Source organism: Pituophis catenifer, unplaced genomic scaffold, assembly GCF_029215685.1.
Source record: "Pituophis catenifer annectens isolate HBS135680 unplaced genomic scaffold, rPitCat1.0.hap2 SCAF_9, whole genome shotgun sequence".
Classification (NCBI taxonomy): Eukaryota; Metazoa; Chordata; class Lepidosauria; order Squamata; family Colubridae; genus Pituophis; species Pituophis catenifer.
This window is the reverse complement of record NW_027256889.1, coordinates 8,822,010-8,835,966: the sequence shown is the minus strand read 5'-3', so window position 1 is coordinate 8,835,966 and position 13,957 is coordinate 8,822,010.

The window sequence follows — 13,957 nt, the reverse complement described above, 5'->3', positions numbered from 1 at the left end:
TTTTATTTATACATTTTTTAAAACATATATAAGTGCTTAATAAGCAGTATATTGTTGAGTTAATTTACAAATATATAGTGATAACAGCAATAACATTCTTTACTTATATATAATGATATTCTTCCAGTTTCTACCTTTATTATCTAATCATTGGTAAAACAAATCCCAAGTTAAAAAGTATTCTGTATCTTCTCTGTCCTTTACCTTTAATGTTAACCTATCCATTTCTGCACAGTCTTAATATTTTTCTGATTATATTTTCCTCTGCAGGGGTTTCCTCATTTTTCCAATCTTGTGCAAATACAATGCTCGCGGCTGTCAAAACATGTAACATTAAATATACCTCCCCTTTATCGTATTTTTTTCTGGCAGGATACCTAACAAAAATATTTCTGGTTTTCGGTCTATATGTGGCTTTATCATTTTCTCTAGCCATGTATGTATTTCCGTCCAAAAGTTTGGATGAAAATACAGTGTAAAGCTTGATCTCTTCCTTAGACTATTCTGGGGGATGCTTATTCGGTCTTCGGAGGAGAAACACAGCTTGCAGGGGCAACCATACCCCCGCACTATTTTGTTATGAGTCCCACTTGTTCAATTTTATTTGGCAGGCTGATTTGACAGCTTCTGGTTCTTCCTCTAATAAAGAAACGGCAGTGGTTTAGAACAGAACAGTCTCTTTGCCTCCAAAGCACACGGACTCCATTTTTTCCACCTCCAGTTGAGGCTCTAAAACGGAGGTCTTCAAACTTGACAGCTTTAAGACTTGTGGACTTCAATTCCCAGAATTCTCCAGCCAGCTATGCTGGCTGGAGAATTCTGGGAGTTGAAGTCCACAAGTCTTAAAGCTGTCAAGTTTGAAGACCTCTGCTCTAAAATCTCTTCCAGGAGCTTCTGCAAAGCAGGTTCATTGTTGTCAATGAGTAGACTTATGAAGTAGATGGGCGGGGGTGGGAGGAGATGCCTCGAGGCTAAAGGGAATGCAAATGGGGGAAACAGTTGCACTCAAGAGCAGGTTTGACATCGGTGTGTTTTTCATTCTTCCTGCCTTGATTTTAGACTCCTTAAGGAAGATGGGTGATGCACAGCCAGGACTGAGAAAGCCAGGCCTGCTGTTGATCATAGCAACAGACTTATCTACCGCTTCACAGGGCTTGACAGCCCTCTCTAAGCAGTTTACGGAGTCAGCATATCACCCCCGACAATCTGGGTCCTCAATGAAGAAAGGCTGAGTCAACCTTGAGCGGTGGGGATCGAACTCCCGGCAGGGAGCTGAATTAGCCATCAATAAAGCAGCATCAGGGGTGGGATTTTACCGGTAGCTCCGACGATCAGCTGGGAAAGAACCGGTTCGCTCTGATGATCAGCTGGGAATGAACTGGTTCGCTCCGATGATCAGCTGGGAATCAACTGGTTCGCTCCGATGATCAGCTGGGAGTGAACCGGTAGCTCCGATAATCAGCTGGGAGTGAACTGGTTCGCTCCGATAATCAGCTGGGAATGAACTGGTTCGCTCCGAAGATCAGCTGGGAACGAACTGGTTCGCTCCGACGATCAGCTGGGCCCGCCTGCCCCTGCACTTTACTGACTTATATTTTCTCAGCTGATTCGCGCAGCCGAGCAGATTGCTGCACCTCTGCTGTGTTACTACCCAGCAGTGACGCGGAAGGTAAGTTTTCATAAAACTGTGCACGTGCGTACGTACGTGCATCGCAAAGCGTGCGATCACCGAACCGGTTGTTAAACCAGCAGGATCCCATCACTGAGCAGCCTTCTAACCACTGTGCAACCATGGCTCCTGACACAAGAACATTTTTGATGCATCTACCAGGATACAGATGGGTTACTTTCAACTCTAGCTTAAGGCTTTCATATCCTGATGAGTAGACCTTTCGTTCAAAACTGGGGCAGACTGTTCTGGCTGCATTTTGGTCTCCTGTCCCCCCCCCATTTTCCCACTACTCTGCCCTCCCGGATTCTGGCTGTTTACCCCTAAACCTACCCCTGTGCCTCCCTCCCTTGATAACCTGCAAGTCCCATGTGATCTTCAGCCCCAGGGAGGGAACATATCCCCAAAGGGGGCCAGCAGCAAAAGGAAGAGCTGCTCGGGGAAGAGGAGACAGGCACATATTATAGTTTGCCTGCCAGTGACACCCACTTGCCAGCGTCTTTCACAGCCTCGGGCACAAGGGGTGCTTTGATCCTGGTGGGGTGGGGCCCTTAACAAAAGGCAACCTGTGTGGGTCTCTCAATGCCCCTCTTGTCCCAGGCCTCTTCCGTTTCTCCCTGCCAGCTGCTCCCATCTCTGCAAAATCCACTTGATTTCACCTCCACTCAGCTTCAGAATCAAGGGGCCACCGCTTTCCAAGAATGCACAGCCTGGGGTAGAAACCCGCAATTTCAGAAGAGTTCCTGACCAGTCTCCTTCCTCCAAGACAAAACTCTTGGTAGCTTACCTTTTGTTGAGCCTCCCTCGTCTGTCCCAGCAGCTCCGGTGCGGTGACACTTAATAAGAGACACTGAGACTGCTGTAACACATAATCCAGGGGGAGTGAAGGGCTAATGATCACTCATGAGCTAGCTCTTCGCACCGGGGATCTAATAAGTTAATTCAACTTTATAATGCTTTGATAAGACCAGACTTGGAATATTGCATCCAGCTTTGGTTGCCACAATGTAAAAAAAATGACGTTGAGACTCTAGAAAGAGTGCAGAGAAGAGTGCTTGGAACTCTGCACTTTGATATGGCCCATGGGCTACTAATCAATAAAATAAACTAACTAGGTGGAAAAAGTAAGGTTCTACATTTAGGCAAGAAAAACAAAATGCACAGGTACAGTATAGGTGGTTCCTCGCTCAATAGTAGTAACTGTGAGAGGGATCTTGGAGTCCTAGTGGACAACCATTTAAATATGAGCCAACCGTGTGCTGCAGCTGCCAAAAAAGCCAACGCAGTTCTAGGCTGCATAAACAGAGGGATAGAATCAAGATCACGTGAAGTGTTAATACCACTTTATAATGCCTTGGTAAGGCCACACTTGGAATACTGCATTCAGTTTTGGTCGCCATGATGTAAAAAAGATGTGGAGACTCTAGAAAGAGTGCAGAGAAGAGCAACAAAGATGATTAGGGGACTGGAGGCTAAAACATATGAAGGACGGTTGCAGGAACTGGGTAGGTCTAGTTTAATGAAAAGAAGGACTAGGGGAGACATGATAGCAGTGTTCCAATATCTCAGGGGCTGCCACAAAGAAAAGGGAGTCAAACTATTCTCCAGAGCACCTGAAGGCAGCACATGAAGCAATGGGTGGAAACTAATCAAGGAGAGAAGCAACTTAGAATTAAGGAGAAATTTCCTGACAGTGAGAACAATTAATCAGTGGAACAACTTGCCTCCAGAAGTTGTGAATGCTCCAACTCTGGAAGTTTTTAAAATATTGGACAACCATTTGTCTGAAGTGGTGTAGGGTTTCCTGCCTGGGTAGGGAGTTGGACTAGAAGACCACCAAGGTCTCTTCCAACTCCGTTGAAAAGAGCCACCTCTGAAGTCTGAGGCATCCTTGGGCATAAAAAGCCAAGATGGCAGCTGCAAGACAGAGCCTGTAATACAGTGGACTAAAGCACTGTTATTAACATCTGCTGCTTGCAATTACTGCAAGTTCAAATCTCACCAGGCTCAAGGTTCCATCCTTTCAAAGGTAGGTAAAATGAGGACCCAGTTTGTGGGGGCAATAAGCTGACTTTGTATAAATATACAAAAGTATGAAGGCTATTGCTTAACGCATTGTAAGCCACCCTGAGTCTCCGGAGAAGGGCGGCATATAAATTAAAGCAAAAAAAAAAAAAAAAGAAGAAGCGAATGAAACTATGCAGTGGTGAAATCCAATTTTTTTACTACCGGTTCTGTGGGCATGGCTTGGTGGGCGTGGTGTGTCTTGGTGGGCATGGCAGGGGAAGGATACTGCAAACTCTCCATTTTGACCCTCCTCCTGGGGGAAGGATATTGCAAAATCTCCATTCCCACCCCATTCTGGGGCCAGCCAGAGATGGTATTTGCCAATTCTCCAAATTACTCAAAATTTCCGCTGCTGGTTCTCCAGAACCTGTCAGAACCTGCTGGATTTCACTCCTGAAGCTATGGCCCTTTTTTACATGTATTATGTGGACGCAAATAAAAAAAGGGTTGGGACTTGGGTTGTATTATTATGGCTGCCATCTTGACTTTTTCATCCTCTCTCTCTCTCTCTCTCTCTCTCTCTCTCTCTCTCTCTCTCTCTCATGATGCTTTCTTACTCCCCTTTGGAAGAATCCTGGAGCTGGATTTGAGAGTTGCCACTTTAAGTTCTGACAATGGTATCATTTCAGGCAATTCCAGCAACGGAATATTTTGTTCACCTCCAACAAGGTGTCCCACAGCAGCATAGCATGCTTCATCCCTCACCGGTGTGTGTGTGTGTGTGTGTGTGTGTGTGTGTGTGTGTGTGCGCGTGTGTGCAGATCTCACCCCTGTGATTTGCTTACAGTTCAAAGAACGCCCAAATCCAGAAAATGGGGTGAATGCCATAAAACAGTGGTTAAAAACTGTGGGTAAATATGTTGCAGGCTCACAGTTGGGGAGAACAGCTTGTTTGCCTGTTCCCTCCAGGTAAACATCTGTAACTATATAGAAGTAGGAAATTGTTTTGGTTGAGGATGTCCTCAAACAGAGAACCAACTCTGTGTTTGTGTGATTTGTGTGCAATTGCTACTCATCCAGAACTAAAAAAAATAGAATAGAATAGAATAGAATAGAATAGAATAGAATAGAATAGAATAGAATAGAATAGAATAGACAGAGTTGGAAGGGACCTTGGAGGTCTTCTAGTCCAACTCCCTGCTTAGGCAGGAAACCCTACACCACTTCAGACAAATGGTTATCCAACCTCTTCTTAAAAACTTCCAGTGTTGGAGCATTCACAACTTCTGGAGGCAAGTTGTTCCACTGATGAATTGTTCTAACTGTCAGGAAATTTCTCCTTAGTTCTAAGTTGCTTCTCTCCTTGATTAGTTTCCACCCGTTGCTTCTTGTCCTGCCCTCAGGTGCTTTGGAGAATAGCTTGACTCCCTCTTCTTTGTGGCAGCCCCTGAGATATTGGAAGACTGCTATCCTGTCTCCCCTAGTCCTTCTTTTCATTAAACCAGACATACCCAGTTCCTGCAACCTAAGTTTGTTTCCTTGTACATGTTGTTAACCAGAAAGCCAGAACTCCATAAACAAGGCACCTTCCAGGATTTCCTAGTTACTCCTGATGCGATATATATATATATGTGTGTGTTTTCTTATCAGTTGGCTTGAACATACAGGCAATTTCTGCCCTGCTGTGCCCACCTCCCTAAGCCTACCAGACCTGCCAATTTTCTTTAGCCCAGCACCATTCATTTCCTGGCCTTGTGCACATGCCAGGAGGCTGAAGCTTGCTTGGCAAGGAGGTTGGCCTGTGGGTGTCAGTTCTTTTAACTCCTGCTCTTTCAAAGCTCTGCAGATTTTGCTCAGGTTACCTACACAGCGAGATCTTTATAACAATGGTGTCAACAAGACTGGCACGGAACGGAAGACCGATCAGGGCTATGCAAATTCAGGAAGGGATATTGAATATAGAACAAGATGTTTGTCATTTTGTCAAAGACCTCTGCTTTTTTTAAATGGCGATTCTTATCAAGTCAGTTTTTGACTCCTGGCAACTGCCAGGACAAATCCCTGCAGTTTTCTTGGCAATGAAAAGTTCTCCATTGCCTTCTTCCTAGGATTGAGAGAGTATAACAACACTCATGCTTAGACCATGGAACCATGGTTTCATGAATCGTAGCTTGATGCCTTAAGCATCAAGAGCCTTAAGAGCTTGTAGTACAGTGGACTAAAGCATTGTTATTAACATCTGCTGCTTGCAATTACTGCAAGTTCAAATCTCACCAGGCTCAAGGTTGACTCAGCCTTCCACCCTTTCAAAGGTAGGTGAAATGAGGACCCAGAGTGTGGGGGCAATAAGCTGACTTTGTATAAATATACAGAAGTATGAAGGCTATTGCTTAACGCATTGTAAGCCGCCCTGAGTCTCCGGAGAAGGGCGGCATATAAATTAAAGCAAAAAAAAAAAAAAAAAAAGCACTACAACAAACTGGATCCCACTCTTTTTAAGTTTTATTTATTTTTATTTTGTTCTTTATTAGATCATTTTAGCCTGGGCTGTCTATTTGATTTAATGCTTTTAGCTGTTTTTAGGGGTTTTTTCCCCTAGTTTTGTATGTTGTCCAGAGTCCATTATAGTTAAGTGGCTAATATATTTAAATAAATAAAACGAAAAAATAAAATAAAGGAGGATTGAGAGAAGTTGGAAAGGCAGGTCGAATAAACACATTCCATTTGGTCCAATCATGGTTAATGATGTAGAATTAAAAGCTTGGACCTTGAGTTCCATTCTCATTTAAGGCCTGGAAGCTGATTGGGTGATTTTGAGCCAATCATTCTCTATCTCAGCCCAGATCATTGGCAGGTCACTTCTGAAAATTTGGCAGGAAAAGTCATCAGGAATCATGATTGACTTCATGAATGGTAACAAACAGAATGCAACTTCTAAGCAGCTCTAGGATAAAGAGGGTCTTACTGTCTGAAAAGCAGCAAGAAAATAATTTTAGAAATTTTTTCCACAATTGCTCTGTGTCTATGGTTATTTTCACCAAAAACATGCCACAGCCTGTTCACAGAACTGCTTTCTTTTTTTCCTCTCGCTCTGTTGCCATTTTCACCTAAAACTTTGACCTTGAAGATGGATAATGGATGTTTTTCTTCAATCTGCTTCCATTGCTCCCGTCCCACTGGGTTACTTTAGGACAGTTCCCCCCTCCCCACAAACCTAGCAGGTGCCAAATCATTATTAAAAGCATGGGTCGAAAAGCACAAGGGTTGAGGTTTTTGCTGAGTTGAAGCACGTGGCCAGGTCAGTTCTTAGATGTGAGACTGATCTCGGCAATGCACAAACCACCTTGAATTTCATAAGCTCGCTAACGTTTTAGGTATTTTTACAACAGACGTAACAAAATCTTGCAAATCTATAAAAACCACAATGCTAAGACATGTCCCAGAGGTGCTTTTTTCAAGAGGTAACTGGACTTTTCTTGTTTTTTCTTTTCTTTTGAAGACGTTTCACTTCTCATCCAAGAAGCTTCTTCAGCTCTGAGAGGATAGTGGGGAACGGAAGGATTTATATTCCTTGCAGACAGGTGGTTATTTGCATCTTTTTAGGATGCAGAAAGTCCAGTTGCCTTTTGAAAAAGCACCTTTGGGACAACTCAGTGGTGAAATCCAATTTTTTTTTACTATCGGTTCTGTGGACGTGACTTGGTGAGCGTGGCAGGGGGAGGATATTGCAAAATCTCCATTCCCACCCCACTCCAGGGGAAGGATACTGCAAAATCCCCATTCTCTCCCCACTCCTGGGGGAAGGATATTGCAAAATCTCCATTCCCACCCTACTCTGGGGCCAGCCAGAGGTGGTATTTGCCAGCTCTCTGAACTACTCAAAATTTCCGCTACCAGTTCTCCGAATTGCTCAAAATTTCCGCTACCAGTTCTACAGAACCTGTCAGAACCTGCTAGATTTCACTCCTGGGACAACCATGACCTGGATGACTGAGAATCTGTACGATATTAAGACATGTTTTAAAAACAAAAGAGATGTGAGGGAAAGGCTTTGAACCCAATGTTTCTTAAACCTGGCTACTTTAAGACATGTGGACTTCAACTCCCAGAATTCCCCAGCCAGCATGCATTGACGGGGGAATCCTGGGAGTTGAAGTCCATGGATCTTAAAGCATGAGGAATACTGCTTTAGGAGAAGCAGCTGCCCTTGAATGTGTTTGAGTGTTACTCTCTCAACTGATCCTTACAGGGCTGTTGTGGTATGGGTAAGATGAAGCAAGACCCCTGGAGGTACCTCCTTGAAGTAAAAGGTACAATATGCGTGCAAAGAAATAAATACAGTACAATTATTTTCTGCTGTCATTATGTTAACTCAGTTTGCTTTTTAGCTCCATCTTGTTAATGAAAAGATTAGCAATTTTTGTTGCTACCGGTTCTATGGGCATGGCTTGGTGGGCGTGGCAGGGGAAGGATACTGCAAAATCTCCATTCCCACCCAACTCCAGGGGAAGGATACTGCTAAATCTCCATTCCCACCCCACTCTGGGGCCTGCCAAAGGTGATGTTTGCCGGTTCTCCGAATTACTCAAAATTTCTGCTACTGGTTCTCCAGAACCTGTCAGAACCTGCTGGATTTCACCCCTGCCCATGTGTCACCTGAAAGCATAAAGAGAACAATGCCTGAAGAAGAAGAAAAATGTCACAGGTTGGTTGTGTGAAGTGGTTTCCCCCATCTGACTCCCACATGAGTTAACAGGGCTTAAAGTACTGCAATTGATATGAATAGAGTCCCTGTAACTGGAATGGTCGAACAGCAGATGGCAGCAAACAGCCAAGGTCTTCAGAATCTCTGTTGCTGCCATCTACTGGTTCCCCAGATATGACAAGTCTATATATGGCTCGCATATTTCTGTTCTCCAGCACTGTTCTGTGCTTTCCCGCTCCATCTGCTGCTGCCAAGGCAGCTGTCTCATTTTACTTAATTATAGAGCTGGCCCAGAGCTCTTGCTTGTCAATCTCACATAAAATTATTCTCTTAAGAGTGTCCTCCATTCAGCATGATACCCATTTATCCAAACCCTTGTGAATTCAATAGACTATCTTCCGAACAGTTACCAGCACAGAATTGCATGATTAATGACAATGACTAAAAACCAGTTCAAGGAAACCCGAATCCCCCAGTTCCTACATCAACCAGCTGGAATATCTCAGCTACTTCTAATTCTAGATTTCCGTTTTAAGACGGTCATTTGTCCAGAGTTAAAATAATGATGGTCAGATTTTTTTTTTTAAAAAAATCATGTAGTAAATACTTTAGAAATATCCTACTCATTAATCATAGCTGAACTCCTGAGTGCATGAATTAGAGCATGTCGTCTTGAACAAAATGGGATTTACTTCTGAGTAGATGCAGACTGGCTTGTACTATGATCTAGCAGTTATTTTCAAGGTTCTTATCTCCACATTTAAGTCAAGCCCATTTACCACCCTATTTTCCACCTGTCCATCAGCTCCTGTCCCACCATCAAAATAAAGGCGATGAAAAGATGGGTTATATTTTTAAGGTGGGATGCCCCTAGCCAAACAAAACTGCTAGTCCTGAGGAAATGCAAGAGATACGGGTGATTCTTGAAAGAACAATTCACTCAAAACATTTATAACAAAGCTTCTGGGGGCTCGGCTAATCTAATCTTTTTCAACCTCCTGTTCCTCAATCAGGATGGACTACAATGCCCATCATTCTTCCCAGTAGCTGTGGATAATGCCTGTTTAACACAGGGAAGGCTGCTTTAACCTTTGTTCCCAGGACATAAGGAAACAGACTTAAAGCGGTTCAGATTATTTCCCCACGATTTAACTTGCTATGCCGTTGAAGCCTTGGGTAAAGGTATTTTCTCAGCACCTCCTGTTTATCTGGTCCTTTTCATTAGAGCAGCGTTTCTCAACCTTGGCAACTTTAAGACGTGTAGACTTCCAAGTCCCAGAATTCTCCAGCCAGCAGAGATTGAACCTGGATTTTTTTTTTCTTTGCAAAGTAAATATGCTGCTATAGAGCTCAAGTCTACCTTTCACAGATAGTACAGACAATGGGGAGAGAAGGGACCAGCTCAAGCAACGTTGCTATCTCAACTCAAGAGTGGCCCCTTGCTCTTCCCTCTCAGTGGCTAAGATGCTGAGCTTGTCGATCAGAAAGGTCGGCAGTTCAGCGGTTCGAATCCCTAGTATCGGTCTCCTGCGTGAGCAGGGGGTTGGACTAGATGACCTCCAAGGTCCCTTCCAACTCTGTTACTGTTACTGACTTTTTCCAGTTATATCCTCTTCTCCCTGATCCCTTGTTCCATCAACTGGCCTGAAGCAAAGGAATCTGCCCTCAGGGATTATCTTTTGAAGGGGAGATGTACTATTTGGGATCCTATGGTCTCAAAGGCAGCGAGGGACTGATCCTAAGTCTCAAAGGAAAGGGAATGCTTCTACAAACACCCCCCCCCTAAATTTTCCAATTGCTTCAAGGCCCCCCTGGGGAATTTCAATCCCAAAGTGATGGTTTCTGCTGCCGGTTAGGTTAAGCTGATTCAAGGTCTCAGCAGTCCTGTTCTGTGGAACCTGATATGACCCAATAACGGATAAGATTCCTCAGTAACCTGGAGAGCTGCTTCATAATTGGATGCTTTACTTTGCAGAAAACTGCCAAAGCTAGAGACAGCTTTCAGTTAGAAGGGAGAAAAGAGAGAGGGCCGGCAGGGAGGGAGGGAGAGAGAGGGAGAAAAGAGAGAGAAGGAGGGAGGGAGAAAAGAGAGGGAGGGAGGGAGAGAGAAAAGAGGGAGAGGAAGGGAGAGAGGGATAGGGAGGAAGAAAAGAGAGCGAGGGAGGGAGGGAGAGAGAGGGAGGGGAGAGAGAGAAAGGGAGAAAGGAGGGAGGGAGAGAGAAAAGAGAGAGGGAGGGAGAGAGAAAAGAGGGAGAGGAAGGGAGAGAGGGAGAAAAGAGGGAGGGAGGGAGAGAGAGGGGGGAGTGAGAATGAGAAAGAGAGAGAGGGAGGGAGGGAGAAAGAGAGGGGGAAGAAAAAGAGAGAGAGGGAAGGAGGGAAGGAGAAAAGAGAGAGGGAGGGAGGGTGGGTGGGAGAAAAGAGGGAGGGAGGGAGAGAGCATTTAGAAGAAATTATGCAGCCTTTTAGCATTGACAAACAGGTTGGGATGAAGCTAGGGACAAACTCTTGCGCTGGATACCCTCTGGATACCTCCATACCACTTCTGACGCACCTTACCTTTCAACCTTCTACAGCTGTCCTTGCCCATTCATGCCTTCAGCACTGAATTTCCCAGGCTGGGTGGGTGGGTAGGTGGGAGATCTGGAATGGAAAGAGCAACGTCTGAATGCCTTTGAGGTAGGAGAGCCAGATGTCGGGCGTCCAGGGAAGCAACCGGAAACAAAAGCCAAACTGTTTTGGGGGGCTTCTTAGGGAGAGTGAAGACTCGGCCTTGAGGGAGGAGGCAGCCTTGACCGATGACCAAGTCTAGCCAGTGACCTTAGATTGCAGTCCTTGTCTAGTTCTGTCCTCCTGGGATCAAATCCTGGTTTTCCCCAAGACTGGGTAAGTGAGAGCATCCACACTTAGTATCTGGGCAAAGCTGGCGGCATCTTCCCAGGCACACGAGTATTGGTGGGTGCCCAATTATGTTAGCTCTGCATTTCAGCAAGCGGAGCCCACACACAAATTCCACTGGCTGTGTGCTGGGGGTGGGGGGGGGGAGAGAGAGAGAGAGTGAAGACAGGCTGCTGCAGGAGTGGGGGGGGGGGAGGAAATGTTTGGCTTAGTACATTGGTTGCCTCTCTCGAAGCACATCTCGCACTTGTGGGTGGTTACGTTTGAAGCTGGCCCTGGTGCTCCCGAAAAGGAGCAGATTATTCTTTTCATCCTCGACCAGCTCTCTTGGACTGTACCATTATGCCAGCCCTCGGTTAAATGACGGTTAGCCGGAGCGCAGACAGACTGCTTGCCTGACACCGTTTAGCATGCGAGCCTAATTTCCAGCCTCAGTTCTGGGAGAGAGGGAGGGACATCAGACAGCACTATCTGACGGAGCCTTGCATCTTTCCATCACCTGGCTTTAGTCCTCATCACCTGGAGCACCAAGGCATGCGGTGCAGTTGCCCTCGGGTGCCCCCAAGAAAGATATGGGGGTGGTGGGGGACGGACGGACAGTCTTAGCATCATTATATCACTTTTATTCATTCAACTTGATCTACGCCACCAAATGCTGTAGGATTCCTGCTGGTCAATCACGTTGTCTTGGTTTTGCGGCGGGGTTAGGAGCCGGATGTTTAAACGCCACTTTGTGTTTCGGGAGAAGAAAATTGCTCCTGTTCCGTTTGCCTAGTCACCACAAGGCAACAAGACACTGCACACAGGTGATTGGACGGAATGCCACCCAAACAAAGGAGAGGGCTGGCACTGGCCGGGAAGAGGCAGAATGCTCTATCGATTCCTTCTGTGCATCGTAGAGGAATCGGATTTTCAGATCTCACTAGGATCCCCCCCCCCTCTTTATAGAGTTCATCCCCCTCTGCTTAGATATTACGGAATACTTGGATTTTATGCATAGAAGGATGGACTTCATAAGCCACCGTATTCAAACCCAGGGACGGAGGAATAAAGAGTGTACTGCACCAGGGGTGGGCTTCAAAAGTTTTAGCAAGGGGCTCTCTGCCCGGTTGCTGGGTGAGCGTGACCATGGTGGGCATGGCTGAGTTGACCTCCTGCACCACAGCGGGGGGGGGCATATTTGCCCTCCCTGGGCTCCAGAGGCTTTTTTCGAGCCTCCCAGAGGGCAAAAACAGCCTCCCCAGACTCCGGAGGCCCCCTGGAGGCCAGAAACGGCCCCATTTCCGGCCTTCCCGAACTTCCGGTAGGCCCGTTTTTCGCCTTCCCCGAGATAGAATAGAATAGAATAGAATAGAATAGAATAGAACAGAACAGAACAGAACAGAACAGAACAGAGCAGAGCAGAACAGAATAGAATAGGAGCCTTGGTAGTACAGTGGTTTAAAGCACCCTGTTATTAACACAGCTGCTTGCAATTACTGCAGGTTCGAATCTTACCAGACTCAAGGTTGACTCAGCCTTCCATCCTTTCTAAGGTAGGTTAGAGGCAATAAGTTTGTGGGGGCAATAAGCTGACTTTGTATAAATATACAAAAGTATGAAGGCTATTGCTTAATGCATTGTAAGCCGCCCTGAGTCTCCGGAGAAGGGCGGCATATAAATCAAATAAAAAAAAAATAAAAATAGAATTAGAATTAGAATTAGAATTAGAATTAGAATTAGAATTAGAATTAGAATTAGAATTAGAATAGAATAGAATTCTTTATTGGCCAAGTGTGATTGGACACACAAGGAATTTGTCTTGGTGCATATGCTCTCAGTGTACATAAAAGAAAAGATACATTGGTCAAGAATCATAAGGTACAACACTTAATGATAGTCATAGGGTACAATGGAACCCTATTATTACATGGAACACAGATGATGCTCTTGAAACGGTTTTCTACAGCCTCTCTGTGTATTTGTGTGTGCATGTGTGCGTGCATGCGCCTGCCCACTATAGTGGGAAGAGGGAGAATGTTTGAAGAATGTGCTTTGGGCATGTTAGGAATTCCTCAAGGCAATGCTATGATAAATGAAGGCACTGTATATCATACCAAACACAATGCAGTTCCTTTTTATGGCCTGCAAATCTTGGTGTCCCTCTAGTTGGGGAACTCTGGGAATTGAAGTCCACATCTCTTAAAGCTGCCCAGGGGTGAGAAACATTGCTCCAGAGATTTTAGCCACCTGCCACATCCTGGAGGAATATTATTTATGATTTTATTCTTTATTTAATATATAAGGGGTCTCCAGCTCCGTATCTTTCCACCAAGTAATCCTTTCTAGATAGATTGGACTGCAGCTCCCAGATTGCCTTGGGGTCAGGTTGACTGGGAAGTTTGAAGACTGAAAATCTAGCAGAGCGAAGGAAAGGAAAGGCTGGCTCTCACGAGGTAGGAAGGAACATAGAACATCAGAGTTGGAAGGGATCTTGGAGATCTGCTAGTCCAACCCCCTGCTCAAGTAGGAGATCCTCTATACCTTCAGACAATTGGCTGTCCAGTCTCTTCTTAAAAACCTCCAGTGATGGAGCACACAAGGCAAGCTGTTCCATTGGTTGATTGTTCTAACCTAACCTTGCTAGGAAATTTCTCCTTAGTTCTAAGTTGTTTCTCTCCTTGATTAGTTTCCACCCATTG